The following is an 18,060-nucleotide window of genomic DNA, read 5'->3' on the forward strand; positions in this document are numbered from 1 at the left end:
AGTATCTCCCATAGGAAGGTGCAAAAGTCAAACGACTTGGCTATCGATTTCAAGGGTTCAGAGGTTCAGAAGGTTTTTCTTGTCTTGGCTCAGCATGTAAACTTCTGTGCATATTTCAGACAAGAGAGGGTAAAAGACTTGATAGAAATTTTGAGAAAGAGTCCTGAGATTGTAGTGTTGATCTTAAGTTCTTGAGAAATGCATTGGTGAGCCAGGAAAGCGAAAACTCCTTCAAATAATGTTAGGAACCAAGGGTCAACTGCAGCTGGCTCCGTGGCTTAGTTGGTGAAAGCGCCTGTCTAGTAAACAGGAGATCCTGGGTTCAAATCCCAGCGGGGCCTCAGGCAAGACTGTTTTAAATAGAGCAAAACAAGTTTAAAAAATGAAATCTGTTTACCTCCCATCAAGCCCGGGAGTACTAGGAATGCTCTCCCGATAGCCATAAAAAGGTGGTTCTCAGACGGTCTTGAGATGAGAATTAGAACTGCCTCTCGGTGTTTCCTTCGCGTTTTAGATCAGGTCTCAGAAGTTGCCAGTTTGGTTTTGTGGGATCTCTTCAATTATGTTTGCCTCCTAGAACTTTTACCACAATGGAGTCATTTGTTTTTCTTCATGGAATCATTGAATTGTCATGTCCCTCTTCAGAGCCACCCCCTCCCCCGCGAACTCCCACCACCCCGATTTGGCACCAACTTTAGTAGTGCCTTACAGTCGCGCTTCTCAAAATTTTATGGGCATGTGAATGACCTGGTGTGATCCATTATAATGAGGGTTTTAAATAACTGCATCTGCAACAGGGGCCTGAAAGTCAGCATTTCTACAATCTCAGACGCTACACTCCTGTTCCATGGACGATACTTCATGAAGCAAGGCCAGAGACTTACTGGTCTAGTTCAGTGGGTGTGTTTTCAAGTTCTGCACTTCCATATGTTGCAGCTGTCTTCCTGAATCACTAGGTAATCCAGCATTGTTTTTACTCATTTATCCTTAGTGAATGAAATGAAATCAAAAGAAATAAAAGAAGAGGAAAGACATTCTAATATAAATTACGGTAGTGTGAATCAAGTTGTGTTGTAACTGTTTCCTCTTTTCGATGTGAAATGGACTCTTGACGATACTGGAAATTTTGGAAGGAGAAGAACTGAGGTTATATCTAAAAGAGGATAAAGAATAGTCAATGACAAAATACACAAAATTATATTCTTTTTTTTTTTTTTAAGGTGCGGGCAAACTGACTTTTTAAAGCATTCTTTGTTTATGAACTTCAACTGTTTAAAAAGTACATTTTGATCCGAAAAGCCTTTGTGCGTTCAGGAGTCACATACCCCAAAGGGCCCTTTGAGTTGCTTGCATAATTTTTCAGGACATCTGGTAGGGTCAGGATTGGGTACATGGTGGGGCTACTCCTTACTGGCTTAAAAATAAACTTCTAATCAAATTATGGGAAACTAAATCCCAAACTTGCTGATTGGGAAATATTGTCTCTCGACTCTGTTTCCTGCAACGTTGTGACCAATCCTAGTTTTAGTTTTGCTGAGAGCAGGAGCTCTCAGCGCTGCTATTTGTGAAAGATGCCGATGCAGAGCTGGTGCAAAGATATCAGGAATTTCTCACATGGGATTTAATGAAAGACTACACTTTCGCTGCTGAGCACCTTCCTGGTCCTCGAGGGAAGTACTGAGAAGAGGGAAAATACAATGAGGAAGGTCAGGTGACATGAAGAGAAAAACAAAGGAGAGGCAAGGTGGGCATCTGTTGAACAAATTCAGATCGCTCAAAGCACAGTCGTTCCAGGGCAGTGTGAGTGACGCTGGATAATAAGTTGACTGATGCCTCCCACCTCGACTTATTCTGGCGCAAAATCCAGTCCCATGAATTCCCAAACACTGCTCCTTTTGGCACTCCTTTCTCAGAGTCAAGAGGGCACAGGCCATCCCAACCCCGCTCGGCAGTCTCCTCCAAGGCGAGTTTGGCCCTCTCGGAAGTTCGGTGGTCTTCAGGACTCTGTGCGTTGTGTTCTGGCTCCGACGATGAGGAAGAGAGGTGGAAATCAAAGGCACAGGACAGTATCGGGTTGTTGCTCGTAATCAAATGCCCTTGGAACCTGAGGACACCCTGCCTGATGTTTGGGAAGGTGTTTGGACTCTGCTCCCTCCTAGCTCAGGCGGTAAAGAATCTGCCTGCAATGCGGGAGACCCGGCTTTGATCTCTGGGTCGGGAACATCCCCACTCCAGTGGGTTGTTTCCAGATGTCCAGCCTGGAGAATCCCATGGACAGAGGAGCCTGGCAGACTACAGTCCATGGGGTGGCAAGAGTCGGACACGACTTAGCGACTAAACCACCCCCACCACTGAGTTAGGTTTGGTGGGGAGCCTGGTAGGCCGCCGTCTATGGGGTCGCACAGAGTCGGACACGACTGAAGCGACTTAGCAGCAGCAGTAGCAGTATGAGCCATAGAATTTCGATATTATTCTTTTAGCAAAAGTTTTTGAAACGATGGAAAGCAAGGCACCGCGAGTGAACACATTCTGCAAGAGAAATATTCAAAATTACTAGATTGGGGGCGTGACGGGGGGCGGGGGGAGTGGGGAGCAACCAAGGAACCGAGTATGCCGTTTTATGGGACTTGTAATACCTCATACGGGCGTGACGTTTCCGTGGTGTAGCGGTTAGCACATTCGCCTTACACGCGAAAGGTCCCCGGTTCGAAACCGGGCGGAAACAGCCCAAGCCGCCGGCTTTTGCTGTCTTATAGACAAGTGCAAAGATTTCCTTGGGATTTTGCTGCCCTCTCCAAGGTTCCCGATTCCAACGTATCCTCAGAGCACCCGTGCTCTCACCTACGGCCTTTTAAAATACTTACTGTAGTTTAACATTTCTTGACGTTCCTCTGACTCCAGCAGCTTTACAATGTGTCAACTATAATGTTCTCTCCTAGAGCAATTTTGAGGGAAAAGGGGTCGGATTTTGTGAGGTACGGGGGTAGCTTAGTGCTTATTATGTCCTGGACGCTTAGTGCGCCTTCTGTCCTGTCTAACATATAGTCGCTCATCTCAAATGCATGGAAGTATTTCGCTACATTTTCTTCACCAAACTTTATTGTTTTCGCTTTCACTGTTAGCCTGTGGGCAAATGATTTGAAATGCAAGCAGCTGGCCCGAAGCAACTGAGGTAGGCCTACAGCAGTACAAGTGAATCAACGAAAGAATGCAATCGGTCAAACAAGAAGCTAAAACCAACAGACGGAAAAAAGGGGAGGTTTCCAGATGTCTCCCATCTCTGGCAATTTTTTTTCCCCCGTACCAGAAATATTTTCAAAAACCTTCGACATAAAATCTGTGTGCGCAGAAGGTGGAAAGGAATGGCGGAGGGGATGGAAGCAATGAATCAGAAGTTTCCTGTCCCCAGAAACTACACGGAGATCTTGTGTCGGGTGGAGACCGTTGCTTAATCTCACTGTCCTTTCCTTTTTCTCCTAATTCCCCGGGTCCACGTGCAGATCCCCACCAGTACCCTCAGAGAATTATTCCGTAGTCCGCCTGGATCCGAATCTCTGCTCAAATGTTTGCACCACGCGGTCGACGCCGACTCGCCCCTTTGCCGGGAGCTTGGGTCATCTGCACGCGGAAGGCAGCACGCGGTCATCTGCAGCCGGACCCAATTACCCACCCACCTAGGTTTGCCTGGGCGGACTGGTCACATTCTGCCACGGGTTGTCCTTCAGTCGCACAGACCCGTCGCTTCCCCGGGTTCAAAAGACAGTTCCATTTAGGCACAGAACAGTCCCAGGTTGAGATCGGAATGGAGTGGAGGTGCGTTTGTCTGCGTGTGTGTTTCGAGACAAGGCCGTGGGACAGACACACACGGAACGGGGCCTGGGGACCCTCGCAGGCAGGGTATCTAGGCCAGCAGCGGCTCTTCTCGGACGGTTCGGGGACTCGGCATCCAGATCAACACGAAGCTCGCGACGGGCAGGCGGAGAAGGTCCGCGTCGCCCCCGGGAAACCAGAACTATTCCCGGAGTCAGGACCATGAACAGCGCACTTTGGATTTGCCGGGCCGAGTGAGGGATTTCTCACAAGTGAGAAAGGACAGGGGGAAATGTTTTAATGGTACATTGAGTCGGTGGCGCGTGTATTTTAGGGACAGACTTTTTTTTTTTTTTTAATTTAAAAAACACATAAAATACCGCACATGGTATTTCCGTTGTTGCTGCTGTTCAGTCGCTAAGTCGTGTCCCACTCTACGGGACCCCGCGGATTGCAGCACGCCAGGTGTCCCTGCCCTTCACTATCTCCCAGAGTTTGCTCAAATTCATGTCCGCTGTGTCGATGATGCCATCCAATCAGATCATCCTCTGTCCCCTTTCTCCTCCTGCCCTCAATTTTTCCCAACGTCAGGGTCTTTTCCAGTGAGTCAGCTCTTCACATCAGGTGGCCAAAACATTCGAGCTTCGGCTTCAGCATCGGTCCTTCCAATGAATATTCAAGGTTGATTTCCTTTATGATTGACTGGTTTGATCTCCTTGCAGTCCAAGGGACCCTCAAGAGGCTTCTCCAGCACAGTTCCACGCTCAGCCCTCTTTATGGTCCAACTCTCTCATCCCTAAAAGACTGCTGGAAATACCATAGCTTTGACCAGAGAGAGGGATCTTCATTGGCAAAATGCTGTCTCTGCCTTTTAATCCGCTTTCTAGGTATCTCATAGCTTTTCTTCCAAGGAGCAAGTGTCTTTTAATTTTGTGGCTGCAGTCATCATCCACAGTGATTTTGGAGCCCAAGAAAATAAAATCTGTATTTCTACTAGATGGTTTTGAAAGAAATGGTCACATGTTGAGGTATGGGAAAGTCATGCTGGCTTACATATGTTCGTGCCTAATGAAAGGCAAAAAAAAAAAAAAAAGTCTGTTTTAAAGGTAAAGCTTAAATGCCTTTCTCCCTGAGAGGTGAGCACTAGTAGTATTTCCCAGGTGCCTGGGCCAGACTAATCTGATGTGAACTGGCTGATCTGCCTTTTTTTTTTTTTTTTTTTGAAACCTTTAAGGAATGTGCCATTTCACTTTTGATGTTTTTTTGTTCTGACAAGGAATCAGTTCAGTTCACTTGCTCAGTCGAGTCCAACTTTTTGCCACCCCATGAACCACAGCACACCAGGCTTCCCTGTCCATCACCAACTCCTGGAGCTTGCCCAAAATCATGTCCATCGAGTCGGTGATGCCATCCAACCACCTCATCCTCTGTCATCCCCTTCGCCTCCTGCCTTCAATCTTACCCAGCATCAGGTTCTTTCCCAATGAGTCAGTTCTTCACATCAGGTGGCCAAAATATTGGAGCTTCAGCTTCAGCATCAGTCCTTCCAATGAATGTTCAGGACTGATTTCCTTTAGGATAGACTGGTTGGAACTTCCTGCAGTCCAAGGGACTCTCAAGAAGCTTCTCCAACATCACAGTTCTAAAGCATCAGTTGTTTGGTGCCCAGCTTTCTTTATAGTCCACCTCTCACATCCATACATGACTACTGGAAAAACCATAGCTTTGACTAGACGGGCCTTTGTCAGCAAAGTAATGTCTCTGCTTTTAAATATGCTGTCTACGCTGGTCATAGCTTTTCTTCCAAGGAGCAGGCATCTTTTAATTCCATGGCTGCAGTCAGCAACCCATCTGCAGTGATTTTGGAGACCCCCAAAACAGTGAGAGTGAGCCCCCTCTCACTGTTTCCATTGTTTCCCATCTATTTGCCATGAAGTGATGGGACCGGATGCCATGATCTTCGTTTTCTGAATGTTGAGGTTTAAGCCATCTTTTTCACTCTCCTCTTTCACTTTCATCAAGAGGCTCTTTAGTTCTTTGCTTTCTGCCATAAGGGTGGTGTCATCTGCATATTTGAGGTTATTGATGTTTCCCCCGGCAATCTTGATTCCAGCTTGTGCTTCATCCGGCCCAGCACTTCGCATGATGTACTCTGCGTAGACCTTAAATAAGCAGGGTGACAATATACAGCCTCGACGTACTCTTTTCCCGATTTGGAACCACTCTGCTGTTCCATGTCCGGTTCTAACTGTTGCTTCTTGACCTGCATACAGTTTCTCAGGAGGCAGGTCAAGTGGTCTGGTATTCCCATCTCTTGAAGAATTCCCCACAGTTTCTTGTGATCCACACAGTCCAAGGCTTTGGCGTAGTCAATAAAGCAGAAGTAGATGTTTTTCTAGAATTCTCCTGCTTTTTCAATGATCCACCAGATGTTGACAATTTGATCTCTGGTTCCTCTGCCTTTTCTAAATCCAGCTTCAACATCTGGAAGTTCACAGCTCACGTCCTGTTGAAGCCTGGCTTGGAGAATTTTGAGCATTACATTGCTAGCGTGTGAGATGAGTGCAATTGTGTGGTAGTTTGAATATTCTTTGGCACTGCCTTTCTTTGGGACTGGAATGAAAACTGACCTTTTCCAGTCCTGGGGCCTCTGCTGAGATTTCCACATTTGCTGTCCGATTGGGTGCAGCACTTTCACAGCATCACCTTTTAGGATTTGAAATAGCTCAACTGGAATTCCATTACCTCCACTAGCTTTGTTCATAGTGGTGCTTCCTAAGCCCCACTTGACTTCCCATTCCAGGATGTCTGGTTCTAGGTGAATGATCACACCATCGTGGTTATCTGGCTCATGAAGATATTTTTTTGTATAGTTCTTCTGTGTATTCTTGCCACCTCTTCTTAATATCTTCTGCTTCTGTTAGGTCCATACCATTTCTGTCCTTTATTGTGCCCATCTTTGCATGAAATGTTCCCTTGGTATCTCTAACTTTCTTGAAGCGATCTCTAGTCTTTCCCATGCTATTGTTTTCCTCTATTTCTTTGCATTGACCACTGAGGAAGGCTTTCTTATCTCTCCTAGCTATTCTTTGGAGCTCTGCATTCAAATGGGTATATCTTTCTTTTTCTCCTTTGCCTTTCACTTCTCTTCTTTTCTCAGCTATTTGTAAGGCCTCCTCAGACAACCATTCTGCCTTTTTGCATTTCTTTTTCTTGGGGATGGTCTCGATCACTGCCTCCTGTCCAATGTCACCAACCTCTGTCCACAGTTCTTCAGGCACTCTGTCTGTCATATTCTAATCCCTTGAATCTATTTGTCACTTCTGTTGTATAATCATAAGGGATTTGATTTAGGTCATACCTGAATGGCCTAGTGCTTTTCCCTGCTTTCTTCAATTTAAGTCTGAAAATTGCAATAAGGAGTTCGTGATCTGAGCCACAGTCAGCTCCCGATCTTGTTTTTGCTGACTGTATAGAGCTTCTCCATCTTTGGCTGCAAAGACTATCAGATCAGATCAGATCAGATCAGATCAGTCGCTCAGTCGTGTCCGACTCTTTGCGACCCCATGAATGGCAGCACGCCAGCACTCCCTGTCCATCACCAACTCCCGGAGTTCACTCAGACTCACGTCCAGCGAGTCAGCGATGCCATCCAGCCATCTCATCCTCTGTCATCCCCTTCTCCTCCTGCCCCCAATCCCTCCCAGCATCAGAGTCCTTTCCAATGAGTCAATTCTTCACATGAGGTGGCCAAAGTACTGGAGTTTCAGCTTTAGCATCATTCCTTCCAAAGAAATCCCAGGGCTCATCTCCTTCAGAATGGACTGGTTGGATCTCCTTGCAGTCCAAGGGACTCTCAAGAGTCTTCTCCAACACCACAGTTCAAAAGCATCAATTCTTCGGCGCTCAGCCTTCTTCACAGTCCAACTCTCACATCCATACATGACCACAGGAAAAACCATAGCCTTGACTAGACGCACCTTTGCTGGCGAAGTAATGTCTCTGCTTTTGAATATGCTATCTAGGTTGGTCATAACTTTCCTTCCAAGGAGTAAGCGTCTTTTAATTTCATGGCTGCAGTCACCATCTGTAGTGATTTTGGAGCCCAGAAAAATAAAGTCTGACACTGTTTCCACTGTTTCCCCATCTATTTCCCATGAAGTGGTGGGACCGGATGCCATGATCTTCGTTTTCTGAATGTTGAGCTTTAAGCCAACTTTTTCACTCTCCACTTTCACTTTCATCAAGAGGCTTTTGAGTTCCTCTTCACTTTCTGCCATAAGGGTGGTGTCATCTGCATATCTGAGGTTCTTGATATTTCTCCCGGCAATCTTGATTCCAGCTTGTGTTTCTTCCAGTCCAGCGTTTCTCATGATGTACTCTGCATAGAAGTTAAATAAACAGGGTGACAATATACAGCCTTGACGTACTCCTTTTCCTATTTGGAACCAGTCTGTTGTTTCATGTCCAGTTCTAACTGTTGCTTCCTGACCTGCATACAAATTTCTCAAGAGGCAGATCAGGTGGTCTGGTATTCCCATCTCTTTCAGAATTGTCCACAGTTTATTGTGATCCACACAGTCAAAGGCTTTGGCATAGTCAATAAAGCAGAAGTATATGTTTTTCTGGAACTCTCTTGTTTTTTCCATGATCCAGCAGATGTTGGCAATTTGATCTCTGGTTCCTCTGCCTTTTCTAAAACCAGCTTGAACATCAGGAAGTTCACGGTTCACATATTGCTGAAGCCTGGCTTGGAGAATTTTGAGCATTACTTTACCAGCGTGTGAGATGAGTGCAATTGTGTGGTAGTTTGAGCATTCTTTGGCATTGCCTTTCTTTGGGATTGGAATGAAAACGGACCTTTTCCAGTCCTGTGGCCACTGCTGAGTTTTCCAAATTTGCTGGCACATTGAGTGCAGCACTTTCACAGCATCATCTTTCAGGATTTGGAATAGCTCAACTGGAATTCCATCACCTCCACTAGCTTTGTTCGTAGTGATGTTTTGTAAGGCCCACTTGACTTCACATTCCAGGATGTCTGGCTCTAGGTCAGTGATCACACCATCGTGATTACCTGGGTCGTGAAGATCTTTTTTGTACAGTTCTTCTGTGCATTCTTGCCATCTCTTCTTAATATCTTCTGCTTCTGTTAGGTCCATACCATTTCTGTCCTTTATCGAGCTCATCTTTGCATGAAATGTTCCTTTGGTATCTCTGATTTTCTTGAAGAGATCCCTAGTCTTTCCCATTCTGTTGTTTTCCTCTATTTCTTTGTGTTGATCGCTGAAGAAGGCTTTCTTATCTCTTCTTGCTATTCTTTGGAACTCAGCATTCAGATGTTTATATCTTTCCTTTTCTCCTTTGCTTCTCAGTTCTCTTCTTTTCACAGCTATTTGTAAGGCCTCCCCAGGCAGCCATTTTGCTTTTTTGCATTTCTTTTCTATGGGAATGGTCTTGATCCCTGTCTCCTGTACAATGTCACGAACCTCATTCCATAGTTCATCAGGCACTCTATCTATCAGATCTAGGCCCTTAAATCTATTTCTCACTTCCACTGTATAATCATAAGGGATTTGATTTAGGTCATACCTGAATGGTCTAGTGTTTTTCCCTACTTTCTTCAATTTCAGTCTGAATTTGGCAATAAGGAGTTCGTGGTCTGAGCCACAGTCAGCTCCTGGTCTTGTTTTTGCTGACTGTATAGAGCTTCTCCATCTTTGGCTGCAAAGAATATAATCAATCTGCTTTCGCTGTTGACCATCTGGTGATGTCCATATATAGAGTCTTCTCTTGTGTTGTTGGAAGAGGGTGTTTGTTCTGACCAGTGCATTTTCTTGGCAAAACTCTATTAGTCTTTGCCCTGCTTCATTCCGTATTCCAAGGCCAAATTTGCCGGTTACTCCAGGTGTTTCTTGACTTCCTGCTTTTGCATTCCAGTCCCCTATAATGCAAAGGACATCTTTTTTGGGTGTTAGTTCTAAAAGGTCTTGTAGGTCTTCATAGAACCGTTCAACTTCAGCTTCTTCAGCGTTTCTGGTTGGGGCATAGTCTTGGCTTACTGTGATATTGAATGGTTTGCCTTGGAAACGAACAGAGATCATTCTGTCGTTTTTGAGATTGCATCCAAGTACTGCATTTCGGACTCTTTTGTTGACCATGATGGCCACTCCATTTCTTCTGAGGGATTCCTGCCCGCAGTAGTAGATATAATGGTCATCTGAGTTAAATTCACCCATTCCAGTCCATTTCAGTTCGCTGATTCCTAGAATGTCGACATCAACCTATATAAATATATATAATCAATCTATATAAATAGACACGGTATAAAACTGCTGAAAACCGTGTTTCTCCGGAGCCGTTCATCAGAATAAGTGAGAGACACTCACACGGGGCTATCGTCCTTAGTTTGGCTTGATTCACGCTTTTTCTTCTGTTCCGGGTATAGACTGCTTGTTGATTATTTCCCTTGACACCTGAGTACAGACTGCAAAACGGGGGCTCCCGCGTTCAGGGAAGTGATACCTCGATGTCTGCACTCCCATTGCCTCTGCGCTGGTGGAGCTCAGCACCCGGGGCTGGCAGATCCCTGAAATTCTAACTGAGGGAGTCGGGCGGATTGGCCGGGCTGTCCACCGGGACCACCGCTGTTGCCCGCTGCGGTCTAAAGGGGGCTGCGTGGTTTGAATGCCTGGGAGTTTTCTCCAATATTTGGGGGAATTTTAGCTGACTTTTACTCAGATTAGATCAGACTAGATCTCAGATTCTGTGAACTTTGAGAGGACAAATGGATGAAAGGCAGGAAGCGGTGTTTCTGAAAGGGTCGCCTGCCACCTGAACATCTGAGACCTATTTTATGACATGACCCTTAAGCTTATGGCCTCAAATCCTCTCCATGGCCTCTCCTATGTCTCCAGCTTCATTTCACACTTCACTGCCCCCTTCTCTCCCCACCACCCTGTCCTCTCATTTCCCAGAGACTTGTGAATATATTATTTGTTCCCCCTCTGTTCCTAGTTACGATCTCCTCAACCTCGAAACTTCCCCTCCATCATCACTCCTTCAGATAAAACTTCCCCAAAGCTTTCTGCATAAATCTTCACATTTCTGTTAGCTTCTGTACACCTGGTCTTTTATCGCAAAGGCCAGTTAGGCAACAGATGGCAATGCTGGGGTGAGAAAGCGTTGCATTCTGGATTCCAAGTTTGTGCCATCAAGAACATTACTATGCCCTGTCTCTCTCAACATCCAACATCCTTCTCTCAAGGCAGTTGTATATTTTGACGTGTTCCTTATGCCCAACTTGAAAACAAAAAGAAACATATAACCACGGTGTCTAAAGAGAGCATGTCTGCCTGTTTAAATTTTGTGTGGTATTAAATCATTTCCTGAATTCCAGCAGTCTCTGCCTAATGTGGTTTCTGCACCTTTGAGTATACCTTTCCTGCCTTCTTGCCTCTTTTTGCCTTTACCATTGACTTCTGCATGCTTTTATCCGACGCATGATTTATCATAGAATTTGGCCATGATTCTCCCTCTTAGGGAGTATTAACTACTCTTAACAGTAAGAGGAGTAGAATGTGATTCTTAGGGCCAAATGCACTTCCAAACCAAATAAGTGTACTTTATTTTAAAAACACTTAGTTAAAGAGAATACAGGGCAGTCAGTAACCATCCGCAGACGCATCATCAGGGCCCCAAAGAAGTATAGAATAGATGAGGGAGGTGGAAGCACGCCAGATTAACAGGTAGCAGAAATTAACCAAGAGCACTCCCAGCAGAAAACTTGCTCTCAAGGAGTGACTTCTTTCTATCATGTATGGAAAGTCCTAAGGGTTAAATTTGCTTGTAATCCAAAATGTAGACATGGAAAGCAACGTTGTAGTACGTACACTAACCCCAAATGAAGAGAATCGGTGGGAGTCATCAGTTTCGGGGTTATTTCTATCTTCATAGCAGAACCAGCGACTTCGGAGGCCTCATTGAAATAGACATGCTTAAGCCCTCTCGTCGCAGGGGGCCAGTGGCGCAATGGATAACGCGTCTGACTACGGATCAGAAGATTCTAGGTTCGACTCCTGGCTGGCTCGAAACCTTTTGCACAACTGATCTTCCTGCACTTGAACCACACCCCAACTCTCCAAGCTTTGGCGGCTCACAAGCGCTACGAAAAGCTCCCTCAGCCTTGCTTCTTGTTACCCCGTGGGGCCATCCTACGTCTTGTGGGAGTCCGAAGGACCCTTCAAGTGATTGCGATCACTGGAACATTCACAATCAAGCATTTTCTGGTTTCGATCTCCCACAGCAAATACGGAGGGGGAAAGGACCACATAGGGACACCTGTACTGAGTTTCACATCAAACAGGCTTTAAGAAAAAAGAAGAGGAGGACGAGGAACAAGAAAGAGATGGAACGTAGGAAGGAAGAAGGCTCGGCAAGTGTCTTCGCCACTTATTCCCACTGGGTTACCCTTCACCACGCCCTCCCCTCTTCCTAATAGAAAGAAGAGTGGCTTTGACTGAGGAAACGTTAAATCCAAGAAAGCCCAGGGTGTTGGGCGCCGGATATCGGAGCTGGCCCTGCACCCCGACTTCCAGAAGAGCGCCGGTAGGACAGTTTCAAGAGGGAGGAGTAACACGCTATTTTTTTTGTTTTGTTTAAGCAACCCAAGTTACATTACATACAACTCCAGGGTTCAAACAGGTAACACCTTGAGTGATAAGGAGCAAAAGTCCCCTTGGCCCGTACGGGGATCGAACCCGCGACCTTGGCGTTATTAGCACCACGCTCTAACCAACTGAGCTAACCGGCCATGACAAGTCTTGATCTACAACTTAAGACCTCTGTTTGCCGCGGTTACACTTCTTTTTCGTGGTCCTCGGAGAGCTGTTCCACGCGTAACCCAACAAACATCTGCTGTGACCTCTGCACACAAAGCCAAACTCGGACAGCAGCCCTTTGGACCAAAGGCCGCCAAGCGAGGGAGCAGGAGACGAGCCTCACGTCCACTCCCTCTTGGTCTTTCAGTTAGCGGTGTTTTGTTGTTGTCTGTCTGTCTGTCTGTCTTCTCTGTCTGTTTGTTTGTTTGTTTCAAGCGGAAGACCAAAGAATCTGGGATTGATCACCGACTTTTGACATTTCAGGATTCAGGATGTTTCCGGTTTACCGTTCGCTGCCCTCGTAGTCCACGGCTCGGAGATTCGTTAGCTCAGCTTGCCCCGGAGAAACAAACTGACTTTGGATGTTACTGATGATATCTACAACAGCAGTGTTAGTGCCTTGAGGATGTTACCGACCACAGCAATTCTAGTCTGACTCTGGGTGATTTGTGCTCAACTGGCACAGAACTGAGGTCAGGGGGGACAAAGTAAGGACTGCCTGGCAGATCAGTGGGCATTTGCCCCTCTCCGCCCCTCGGTTTCTATCAGCCAAACACTGCCCGTCACAGAATGGGCAGCTGCTAGAGTTCAAGGGCACCGAATCGCGCTTACTTTTCAACCAGGATCATTGAATCGTCTTCAGTCATTGCAATCTTTTTCTGGCACTCAAGAGATGGTGATCACAGAACTTCCTAAGGTCACACAAACCCACATAAGACAAAATCGAGCAGTTCTCCGACATCTACTGTACCCGGACGCTGCCTAAAACGTCTGCTCTGCCTTTGGCAAGGAATTCTTCGCTTAGAGGTAGTATTTGCTTAGTGTGACTCATTGACTGTAGCATTGTTGGTCGTGATAGGAGGGCGCACTAACGTCGACCATTTCCTGAAAGAGAAAACCGATTCGGTGTGGCCAGCTTGGGCTAGCCGGGAATCTCCTTTCCCGCTTGGACACCATCAGCCGGGGAGGGAAAACATGATCAAGGAGCCGAGAAAGCAAGTTTCCGTAGTGTAGTGGTTATCACGTTCGCCTCACACGCGAAAGGTCCCCGGTTCGAAACCGGGCGGGAACAGCTTCGCTCTTCGGAGTTTGCATTTTGAACCGTTCTCCGGAACCTCTCAGGAACCTTCCGAGAAACTCGGTAGTTGAGGAGGCTTCCGAACTCCCACCGAGTCTCACCGGTAAACCTGGGGGAACTACCGACGATCCGACCCATCGGAATAGTCTTCAGGCACCGTATTCCATCTCGTACGGCAGAGCCTGCACTCAGCCCAGCTTAAGGCGCTTTCTGCGAGCCTTTTACACAAACAGCAAATTCTTCCATGGATTCCCCGGGCCGTAGACCGCAGCTTCCTCCGAAAACCTTCGGTTTCCTCGTTCACGTCAAGGAATACGACCGAAAACCAATTGTGCCTTCTTTTCTTTTGGTTTTCTTCTCCGAGAAAGCGTCTCATTCTTTTGACTGAGGATGGAAGGCAACGACAATGACGAAACTCTCTTAAGAGAAGCAACAGTAAGGGTCAGTTGGAACTTGACATTTTGGAGGGGAGGCGGGGGCCGTAAGAGGAAAGGAAGAAGAGAAGAGGACTCACGCAGTCAGGGGCCGGTTAGCTCAGTTGGTTAGAGCGTGGTGCTAATAACGCCAAGGTCGCGGGTTCGATCCCCGTACGGGCCACTGTTCTCTTTGGTCACCTCCTCCAGGAGGCTGCCAACTGTTTTCCGAGAAAACTTGCCTCTTAACCTACACAGCCCTGAGAATAGTGCCTAGAGTCCCCTTGCGGTTGTGCCTGTCCCGTCGGGACGCCAGGCTCGTCAGTCCTCCACCCTCTCCTGGAGGATGCTGTCTAACCACATCGTCCTCTGCCGACGCCTTCTCCTTTTGCCTTCCGTCTTTCCCAGGATCAGGGTCTTTCCCAGTGAGCTGGCTCTTCGCATCGGGTGGCCAAAGTGTTGGAGCTCCAGCTTCAGCGACCGTCCTTCCAATGAATACTCGGGGTGGGTTTCCTTTAGGATTGACTGCTTTGATCTCCTTGCAGTCCAAGGGACTCTCAAGAGTCTTCTCCAGCACCACACTTCGAAAGCATGAATTCTTTCGCGCTCAGCCTTCTTTATGGTCCAGCTCTCACATCCGTACATGACTACTGGAAAAACCATAGCTTTGACTGTACGGACCTTTGTCGGCAAAGTTACGTCTCCGCTTTTTAAGTTACGTCTCCGCCGTCTAGGTTGGTCATAGCTCTTCTTCCAAGGAGCAAGCGTCTTTTAATCTCGTGGCTGCAGTCACCGTCCGCATTGATTTTGGCGTTTTCCCCTTCTGTTTGCCATGAAGTGATGGGACCGGATGCCATGATCTTAGTTTTCTGAATGTTGAGGTTTAAGCCAGCTTTTTCACTCTCCTCTTTCACCTTCATCAAGAGGCTCTTCAGTTCCTCTTCGCCTTCTGCCATCAGAGTGGTATCATCTGCGTATCTGAGGTTGTTGATAGTTCTCCTGGCAATCTTGATTCCAGCTCGTGATTCATCCAGCCCGGCCTTTCACATGATGTACCCTGCATAGAAATTTAATAAGCAGGGTGCCAATATACATACAGCTTTGTCCTATGCCTTTCCCAATTTTGAACCAGTCCGTTGTTCCACGTCCAGTTCTAACTGTTGCTTCTTGACCCATATACGGGTTTCCCAGGAGACAGGTAAGGAGACAGTTAGAGTCCTCTAACTGTGTTCCAAACCCGCCACCCTCACATACCTTTTACCCACTCGTTACCCAGTTCAGCTCTCCACTTACCACAAGCCCAACATTTTTCCAGGCAGGCAGGGTTCTCTTTCCTCCGGGACCAATAGATGAGGACAGAGAGCTGGGCAGGGTCAGAGGGTGGCCTAACACGAAAAATTTGGTGGGAGGTGGGGGCAGGGGCAGTGGAAAAGTTTCCTGGCAACCTTTTGTCAAAAGCGTATTCGATTTTAAATTGTCTTTCCAAAGTAGTTGCTCAATCAACGCCCTTTCTCAAATCCTCAAGAGATACAAAGTAAGGAGGCATTCTTAAAAGGTCGTTCTTTCCATGTCTCTGAAGACCCTTTAAGGTGAACTGACAGCCAAGATTGCCTTGTGAGGAGAGACGGCGCAAGGTGGTGGACTGATTCGGGATGCTTCCTCTCCCTACGTGTCTGCAGCACTTTGACCACTTTGAACAAGAAACACAAGACCACAAGACTGACTTTTTTTTTTTTTTTTAGGCCAGGAATCAAATCTGGACTCTTGTCATCAGTTGACAGCCGTGCATCTCCCACGATTGCTTCTGATTTCAAAGGACAATTCAGTATCACGGTCCCTTCTCTGATCACTGTGGGGATTCTTTCCCCAGCCTTGTATAGTTTCCCTACCTGTGTGCGCTGACCAGTGTTAAGGTCCATGTGGAGAGCTTCCGGGAGTTTCCTCTTCTCCCGGCTCTGTCCTTTCCGGTGCTCTGTCCTGCCGTCTCCAGCTGTCTTGGTCTCCTGGACTTTATCCGCCCCAACATTTCAACTCAGAGAATTCACCAGCCTCTGCCTGCACTGGGCCTTGGAAACTCTCTCAAGGCAGTAAAAACTCGGGTGCAATCCTAGATCTCACGTCGGTTCCCAGCAAAATCGCTCATTCATTTCTTTTCTGTCAGAGATTACCATCCTTCTTTGCCTGATGTTTGGTGTCTGGAAAAGTGTTTCTGATCTGTTTTGGTTCTTTCAGGCAGGAGGGTGCGTCTGATCCTTGCAATTTTGTCTCGGCTGGAAACAGGCCTTTCCACTCTTTGGAGGAGGAAGAGGGGAAAGCTGAGACCTCTTCGGTTTGTGGGTTTCTGCTCTGGGGTTGCAGGCTGCGGGGGAGCAGACAGGGGCAGGTTGGTTAGTGCAGCGGCCTGTCCTAGGGGCAGTTGGCATCGCCTTTCCGGGAAACATGGGGCCTCCTGCTGCTTGTGGCAAGCAGTGTGTGCAGATATTGGGCTCGGGCTCCAGGTTCCAGCTGGGTCAACCTATCTGGAGGGTTCAGGCTACAGGCCCCAGCGCCGGTCACATGGTCTTCTCCGCTGTACCAGTGTGAGTGTGTCCGTGTGTGTGTGTGCCAGGGCTGGTGGTGGGAGAGGAGGGCTCTGGTGGGAGAGCAGGGCCTGAGTCCAGGAGTGCCGAGGGGCTGACGTCACCAAAACGGGCATTCGGATCTCTGGCGGGCCGGCAGGCTGAAGGTGGGCGCTTTCTGATGAGGGGGCGGGAGCCTTGGAAGATGGGCGATCCGCACACTCTTTCCTCATCGCCGCCTGGCTGTCACCCGCGGGACATCGGAACACCTACCTGCTGCACCAGTGCCTTCCCCCTGGGTCAATTCCAGTCGTCCTCCTTGGTGGCCGGGTGATGATTGCCACTTGGCAGAGCCTCAGAGGCTGGGACTGGATGAACCAGTGGGACTCGCCCAGCACCTGAGTCCACCGGAGCCACGCCTCTCAGTCCCTTGATGCCTCTAGTCCCCTTTCTCTCTCTCTCTCTCTCTCTCTCTCTCTCTCTCGTTCTCCTTTCCTTTAGGTTATTACATCTCCGTGGGACCCTTTCCCCAACACTTTATTAAAGAATATTTTAAAATGTAAAGAGCTTACGTGTAAATTGAGCTGGATGAACTTAACCGAGGTATACTACTCCCACGTGACCACCGCCCAGCTCGAGGTTCAGGACATGCCAATTAGTCCAGAAAATCGCCTTATGCCCCCTCGCCAGTCAATATTGCCTCCTGCAAGCTCATCGCTGTCTGATTTCTAGCGCCAGGTAATGTGCCTGCTCTTGAATTTCGTAGAAACGGAGTCATATAGCATATCCTCTGGTAAGACTCTTTTTCTTTTTCTTGCCTAGGGCAATAGTTCAGAAAGTGATTTGAGTCTTTACACGTACAATAAGTCGTAGAAGTTTGATCTTATCGCTGGGAGATTTATTCTTTCGATTTTATAAACAAACCAAAATTTATCTGTACAAGGAAATGGGACGTTGCTCATGATACTCATAGTAGGGAAAAAGCAGCCTAGTCAGGCCACCTGTCAGCAGAGTGGCGCAGCGGGAGCGTGCTGGGCCCATAACCCAGAGGTCGATGGATCGAAACCATCCTCTGCTAGGCTTTCTTTTCGTGACACCCATCCAGTTCCTCGCTCGAGCATCACGGGCACAACACAGTTCGTCAGCTTACAGATGCACCGTCTCCTTTCACCACTCCTAGAACCGTTGCCACCGCCTTCCTAATCTTTACAAACCAGCAAGCGTTTTCCTTTCCCGTCCTTTCTCTTTTCTTTTTTTTCCTTTCGTCCTGGGCGAGGGCCCTGGGGCCGGGGCGGGGGGCGGGGGTGAGGGTGTAATAGCAAAAT

At 47.4% G+C, this 18,060-nt stretch overlaps 7 non-coding genes across 7 annotated transcripts; 6 read left to right on the forward strand and 1 right to left on the reverse strand.

Moving 5' to 3' along the window:
• Positions 1–267: 267 nt before the first annotated feature.
• On the forward strand, positions 268–341 carry TRNAT-AGU (transfer RNA threonine (anticodon AGU)). The gene has a single exon. It is a non-coding gene; the product is annotated as a tRNA-Thr (tRNA).
• A 2,311-nt stretch (positions 342–2,652) lies between these two features.
• On the forward strand, positions 2,653–2,725 carry TRNAV-UAC (transfer RNA valine (anticodon UAC)). Its single transcript has one exon. It is a non-coding gene; the product is annotated as a tRNA-Val (tRNA).
• Positions 2,726–11,824: 9,099 nt separating this feature from the next.
• Positions 11,825–11,897, forward strand: TRNAR-ACG (transfer RNA arginine (anticodon ACG)). Its single transcript has one exon. It is a non-coding gene; the product is annotated as a tRNA-Arg (tRNA).
• Positions 11,898–12,545: 648 nt separating this feature from the next.
• On the reverse strand, positions 12,546–12,619 carry TRNAI-AAU (transfer RNA isoleucine (anticodon AAU)). The gene has a single exon. It is a non-coding gene; the product is annotated as a tRNA-Ile (tRNA).
• A 1,066-nt stretch (positions 12,620–13,685) lies between these two features.
• TRNAV-CAC (transfer RNA valine (anticodon CAC)) lies at positions 13,686–13,758 on the forward strand. The gene has a single exon. It is a non-coding gene; the product is annotated as a tRNA-Val (tRNA).
• Positions 13,759–14,287: 529 nt separating this feature from the next.
• Positions 14,288–14,361, forward strand: TRNAI-AAU (transfer RNA isoleucine (anticodon AAU)). Its single transcript has one exon. It is a non-coding gene; the product is annotated as a tRNA-Ile (tRNA).
• Positions 14,362–17,741: 3,380 nt separating this feature from the next.
• On the forward strand, positions 17,742–17,813 carry TRNAM-CAU (transfer RNA methionine (anticodon CAU)). The gene has a single exon. It is a non-coding gene; the product is annotated as a tRNA-Met (tRNA).
• The last annotated feature ends 247 nt before the right edge of the window (positions 17,814–18,060 follow it).

Source organism: Bos javanicus, chromosome 23, assembly GCF_032452875.1.
Source record: "Bos javanicus breed banteng chromosome 23, ARS-OSU_banteng_1.0, whole genome shotgun sequence".
NCBI classification, from domain to species: domain Eukaryota; kingdom Metazoa; phylum Chordata; class Mammalia; order Artiodactyla; family Bovidae; genus Bos; species Bos javanicus.